Source organism: Dendropsophus ebraccatus, chromosome 1 (assembly GCF_027789765.1).
Source record: "Dendropsophus ebraccatus isolate aDenEbr1 chromosome 1, aDenEbr1.pat, whole genome shotgun sequence".
Taxonomy (NCBI): domain Eukaryota; kingdom Metazoa; phylum Chordata; class Amphibia; order Anura; family Hylidae; genus Dendropsophus; species Dendropsophus ebraccatus.
The window spans coordinates 200,567,541-200,573,540 of NC_091454.1; positions in this window are offsets into that span (position 1 = coordinate 200,567,541).

The window sequence follows — 6,000 nt, forward strand, 5'->3', positions numbered from 1 at the left end:
TCTATGGACCACTTACGTTCTTGTACTCAAAACCTGAATCCCAAAATTCTAAAGAACAGGACATGTTACTGTCGATGCTTTATCTGGTTGTGGTTCCAATGTTAAATCCTTTGGTCTACAGTCTAAGGAATAAAGATGTGTGGGAAGCTGTTTTATAATTAAAGGAGAACTATCAGCAGGTTAGGAGACTTTAACCTGCTGTTATGTTACCAAAGGGTACTGGACCCTAAGAATAAAGGGTAAATCTTACCTTCATCCTCAGTGCCTAAATGTTGAGTTTAACTAATATGTAAATTAGGCAGTTTGGTGCACTGGGAGCGGAACTACCTCCTTAAAGTGACACTGTCACCCTCTTTTTGCATTATGACTTTTCTACACAGGTGTAGTTTTCATACCTTATTTTATATCATATGTCATGGTGCTTGTTCCAGTAAAAAGTGATTGTTTATCATCTGTGGATTATGTCAACTTGGCAGGGCCTGTTGACCTAAGCGCCAATTTTCCCCACCCACAACGTTGCCGTAGCCCCCAACCCTCTGTGACGTCATCAGTGCATCAGCCGCGCCCCCTCGACAGCCATTGGAACAGGCCAGCCTAAAGGTCAAGGCTCCACCCCCTCTAGGTTGGCCCATACCAATGGCCATCGAGGGAGCGGAGCCTATGCATCAATGATGTCACAAAGGACTGGGTCTATGGTGCCGATGTGGGTGGCACTAAGTGGCTCTTCGGCCATGAAGCCCCACCCAGGTGGCACAATCCGCAGATGATAAAAGATCACTTTTTACTAGAACAAGCACCATGACGTATGATATAACGGGCAAAATTAACCCATTACACCTGTGTAGAGAAGTCATAATGCAAGGGGGTGAAAGTGTCACTTTAAGTACACCGATCTGCCCACAGTCCATCCTTCCTCATGAATATTTATTCAGCACTGTGCAGTGATCAGCACCAGAGTCACTGAAATGTAACACCTTAATTTGCATGAGGAGAGGTGGACTCGCGGCAGATCGGTACTCTTTCCCCCAGCATGCCAAACTGCCTAATTTACATATTGAGTAAAAGTGAAACGTTATCAAAAAAAGGTGCTGAATATTACCGTCATTCTCAGTGTCCTGGGAGCTATGGAAACATAACAGCGGGATAGAGTCTTCTAATCTGCAGTTTGTGTGCTTTTAAATTTAAACTGTAACCCCCTCCTCAGACTGCCTACTAATGCTGCGTTTACAAATTTATCTGACAGATCTTTGAAGCCAAAGCCAGGAACAGACTATATACAGAGAACAGGTCATAAAGGAAAGCCTGAGATTTTCCCTCTTTTCAAATCCATTCCTGGCTTTGGCTTCAAAAATCTGTCAGATAAATCTCCCTGTGTAAATGCACCATTAGCTAGTGGCCCTGATGGAATGATATCAATAAAAACATTTAGAACATGCCTTTCCTACCTGTGTCTGTGCATTTACATAAAATTACCTTTTTTTCAGGCTATGAATAGTGTCAAAGAAGTTGAATAATGTCCCTGGGCTCTAGCAATGATGCGTCTCACTGTACTGTTTGACGACCCCTTGCATAATCAGTGATGTCCACAGTGCAAAGAGGAAACTATAGGCCCCGCCTCTTTGACACTATTACTATTTAATAAAGGTGTCTTTTTAAATGGAAAATAAAAACACAGAGACAACGTAAGGGACCCCGTATCCCGTTTTGAAGAAAGGAAAAGGCAGACAAAAACAGCAGGAAAAAAAAAAATGGAGGTCAGAAGACATGAAAAGAGGTCAGACTTCCAAGTAATCCAATCCAATATAAATTCCAGCTCAAGCTACAAGAGACTATCGTAAGCAATGTCCCAGAGCACAAGTGAACTTCGTTCCATGGCCACATAGTATTTCCATCAGTCTTTTGGTCAGTCTTTTTTCAACTAAAATCAGGAGTGGAACTGACAGGGCAAAATTATAATGGAAAGATTTACTAAGTTTCTGTGTTTTCAACCCACTTTTTTTTTTTTTTAATTAAAAAAAGACTGATCAAAAGACTGACAGAAATACTGTGTGGGAATGTTGTGACCTGGTACGGCCCCTAAACCTTTATTGCACCTGAGTAAGGAAACTCCCTCGGGTTCGCACAAGTGGGATGAAATATCCACGTTAGTTAGTGTTTTTCCCACTAGGTGTCACAGGTTAACTGTTTTGTGTCATATGATGTTCTTTGCCAATTCAGAGGTACAGGTGCCTTCCCTCCTTTTTCTATCCTATCCTCTGCCCTCTCTCTCCTCACACACAGCCTCCACCAATCACAGACAGGTTTAGACAGACCCCTGTAGAAAGGAGTTAGTTCCTGGTGGGAGGAGTGTAAGTTAGTTGGCTCTGGATGGAGTGTGAGGAAGCAGCAAGGTCCCATGACAGGGACACAACCAAGCAAGCCACAGATCTTCCTTATGAGAAACACAGCCACGATGCAGTGCTAAAAAAAATTACCAGGGGAAGAGAAGCCACACAGGGATCACCTTGTCCACGTCAGAAACCTCTCTAAGTATTAAGGGCAGTTACATCAGCAGTCACAGGAACTCACCCCAGTGGAACAAAGTTACAGAAAGTTTAGGCATTCCACTGTGCAGTGCAAGATAATTGGGAAGTCTCGGTAGTCTGCTTACTAGGTCTGGGGCTCGTACTACCATTACAGGACGAGTAGCTCGCAACTGTAGGGCAGTATGAGTGTTTTCTCTATATATCCTTTCAAGCTCCAAAACTGTTTCAGGCAGAGTACACATCTATTTGGACAAGGCCCTTCAGGCACCCTCTCTCCTCTGCTCTCTCTTCTACAAAACTTTCTTCTCAAAAGCCCCTGATCTCTTTCTTAACTGCAAGATTGTTTCCTTATATTACACTAAACTGTACTCCTGCCAAAGTTCTATTGTATTGCACTAAGGTCCTGTAAGTTAAGCTTTTGTTCTAAGTATTGGACTTTGGCCTGTTCTTGCGCACCCGAATCTGCACACATTCACACTTGGGTTAAATTTTTAATGAGGCGGAACACCAAGCTGTTTGGGGTGGGTCCTATACCACTCCAGGCTGCTGTGACAAGTGCCCAAGTGACCCTAGACCCACTCAGCTACCACACCATCATATCAGCATACCCGGCAGTGCACCTATCACCTGTGCCTCACACCAATCCGCTGCAGGAGCATAGCCAAATGGTGACTTAGGATTTATATATTGTGTCAAACTTTGAAGCAAAGAGCTCTCCCAGCCAATAAGAAGGCAATGCAGGAATTATATCAGAGCCACTATAGGAGTAGGACCATACCAATGCACACAAATGCTGTAGAAGGTGTGCTGCATCTGTTATTTTGCAAGTTTTTTTACTTTTGGTACAGTATTTGGATGGGTTCACTCTACGGGACCTGAACTGAGAATTTCCGACGGATTCCGTAGCTGGTACCCATTAACAGCCGCACGCCTTTCCGCCAGCTCTATAGACTTCTTTCTATGGGCAGGCGGATTCCGCATTGCGCAGAAAGAATTGACACATCAATTTTTTTCGGCTGAATGCGGAATCCGCCAGTGCATAGAATGATGTCTATAGCACGGACGGAGAGGGGTGCCGCCGTGAATCGGTACGAGCTACGGAATCCATTGGAAATCTTCTGCTCGGGTTTCGTAGTGTTAAACCACTCTTTGTTGGCATTATGACTAGAGATGAGCAAACCTAACTTCCCGAACAGAGATTCGTTCTGAACTTTGCAATAAATGTTATTCGGGAACTAACTGAATTTTTTTTAAGTTTGTCCCAAAATTTGGCCACAATGGCATCCACACATAGTACATTACATTACAGGAAAAAGTTGGGGCTAACGCATAATAATTTGCAGCTTGGCAATGGGCTGGAAGGCACCCCATGTGACATCACACTTTCTCCTCCACTATATACTGTACATTGTAGCAAGTCGTCTCCTCTATAGTGGAAATATGAAACAGTATGAAACACATACACTAGCTAGAGAGACATAAGTAAAGGTAGGGTTAGAGAGGGTTGTAGAAGGTTGATAAGGTATTAGGGATAGATAAAGGAATAGTGAGGGTAGTAGCAGGGCCGGACTGGGGCTGAAAAGCAGCCCTGGCACACAAACCCCACCAGCCCACATATATATTCCCCACACACCTATTGCACTATGTTGAGCAGAAATTTTTTTAGCTTTACTACTGTCACATTATTTTCTTACATATGTGAAGTATTACTCCCTGCAGACTATAGAAGAGTATACAGCAGTGATATCCCATAGCAGGTGTACACAGATGCTGAGAGTATACAGCAGTGGTCAGACAGTCACAGGTAGAATACAGAGCCATTACAGAGGATCTTTCCCCACTCCTGTCATTGTGCTGTTCCCCTATCCGACGCCTAAATAAATTATCTCAGACTGCTGACTAAATGGAATTCACAGACGCTGAAATAAATTCATAACCTGGACCCCAAAAAAATGTATGACACAGGCCTAAAATGCATACCCCAACATGTAACTTCAGACCCCAGGCCACATTAACTTATACTGCAAACACCAAAGGAAACACAGATCCAAGACTGCCTCTCCCCACACAGCTCAATCCCCTCAACCTCCAATCTCTCGAGTGCACCTCCTCCGTACTCCTCCATTCTCTATAGTGTGCACCCCCTCGTACTCCTCCATTCTCTATAGTGTGCACCCCCTCGTACTCCTCCATTCTCTATAGTGTGCACCACCTCCGTACTCCTCCATTCTCTATAGTGTGCACCCCCTCTGTACTCCTCCATTCTCTATAGTGTGCACCCCCTCGTACTCCTCCATTCTCTATAGTGTGCACCCCCTCCGTACTCCTCCATTCTCTATAGTGTGCACCCCCTCCGTACTCCTCCATTCTCTATAGTGTGCACCTCCTCCAGGTAACACAGAGGGGACACAACCAGAGTGACACTGCCAGGAGCCACACTGTGTGACAATGTGAGTGCGATGTGCTGCATCACCGGCTCTCACACACACCTGTCCTAGCTGATCTGCCTCTTTCTTGCACAGTAAACGCTTAGGGGAAGATTTATGAAAGGGTGTAAATATACACCTGGTGTAAACTGCCCACAGCAACCAATCACAGCTCAGCTTTCAGCTCTGGTAAAATATAAGAGGAGCTGTGATTGGTTGCTGTGGGCAGTTTACACCACGTGTATATTTACATCCTTCTTCTATGCCCCATATTTTTCACTTCAAGTCCGATCTGTGCCCCATATATTTGATTAAAGCCCCTCTATGCTCCAATTACTAGTGTCCCCCCCACAGTGCCCCCACCAGAGAAAAAAACAAACAAACAACAACTCTCCTGTGACCCATTCCTGCAGCTCCTCTCCCGGCAGCGCGTGTCTTTTCTCTATCAGGCATGAGTGTGACTTCTGGTGCTGCATGGTTTTGCTGATGGCTTTGTAGTCCTAGTCCTACACACTACTTACCCCACCTGACCCCCCCCCCCCCCCTACACACACACTAGAATCCCCTGCTGTGCTCCGATATAATAATAAGGCCACCTGTGCAGTGCCCCAATAGTAATAATCCCCCCTGTGCTCTGTCCCATAGTAGTTATCCCCCCTGTGCTGTCCCCATAGTACTCCCCCTGTTCTGCACCCCCATAGTAATCCCCCCGTGCTGCACCCCCATAGTAATCCCCCCGTGCTGCACCCCCACAGTAATCCCCCTGTGCTCTGCTCCATAATACAGCCCCCATTCCCCCCCCCACCCCGCATTGCCAAATACAAACAAAAACATTATACTCACCTTATTCTGAAATACAGCGGGTCCTTCTCTCTTCTGATCTCCTCGCAGGCCGTATCCTCCCAATAAACTTGCGGTCCCGTGGGCTGTGGGTGGGCGGCACTATCGTTAGTCTGAGCATGATGTTTCGGAGGGGCGGCCGCTGACAGGGGCACACTAATTAAGATCCCCCCCCACACTTACACACTACCCTACCTGACCCCCCCCCA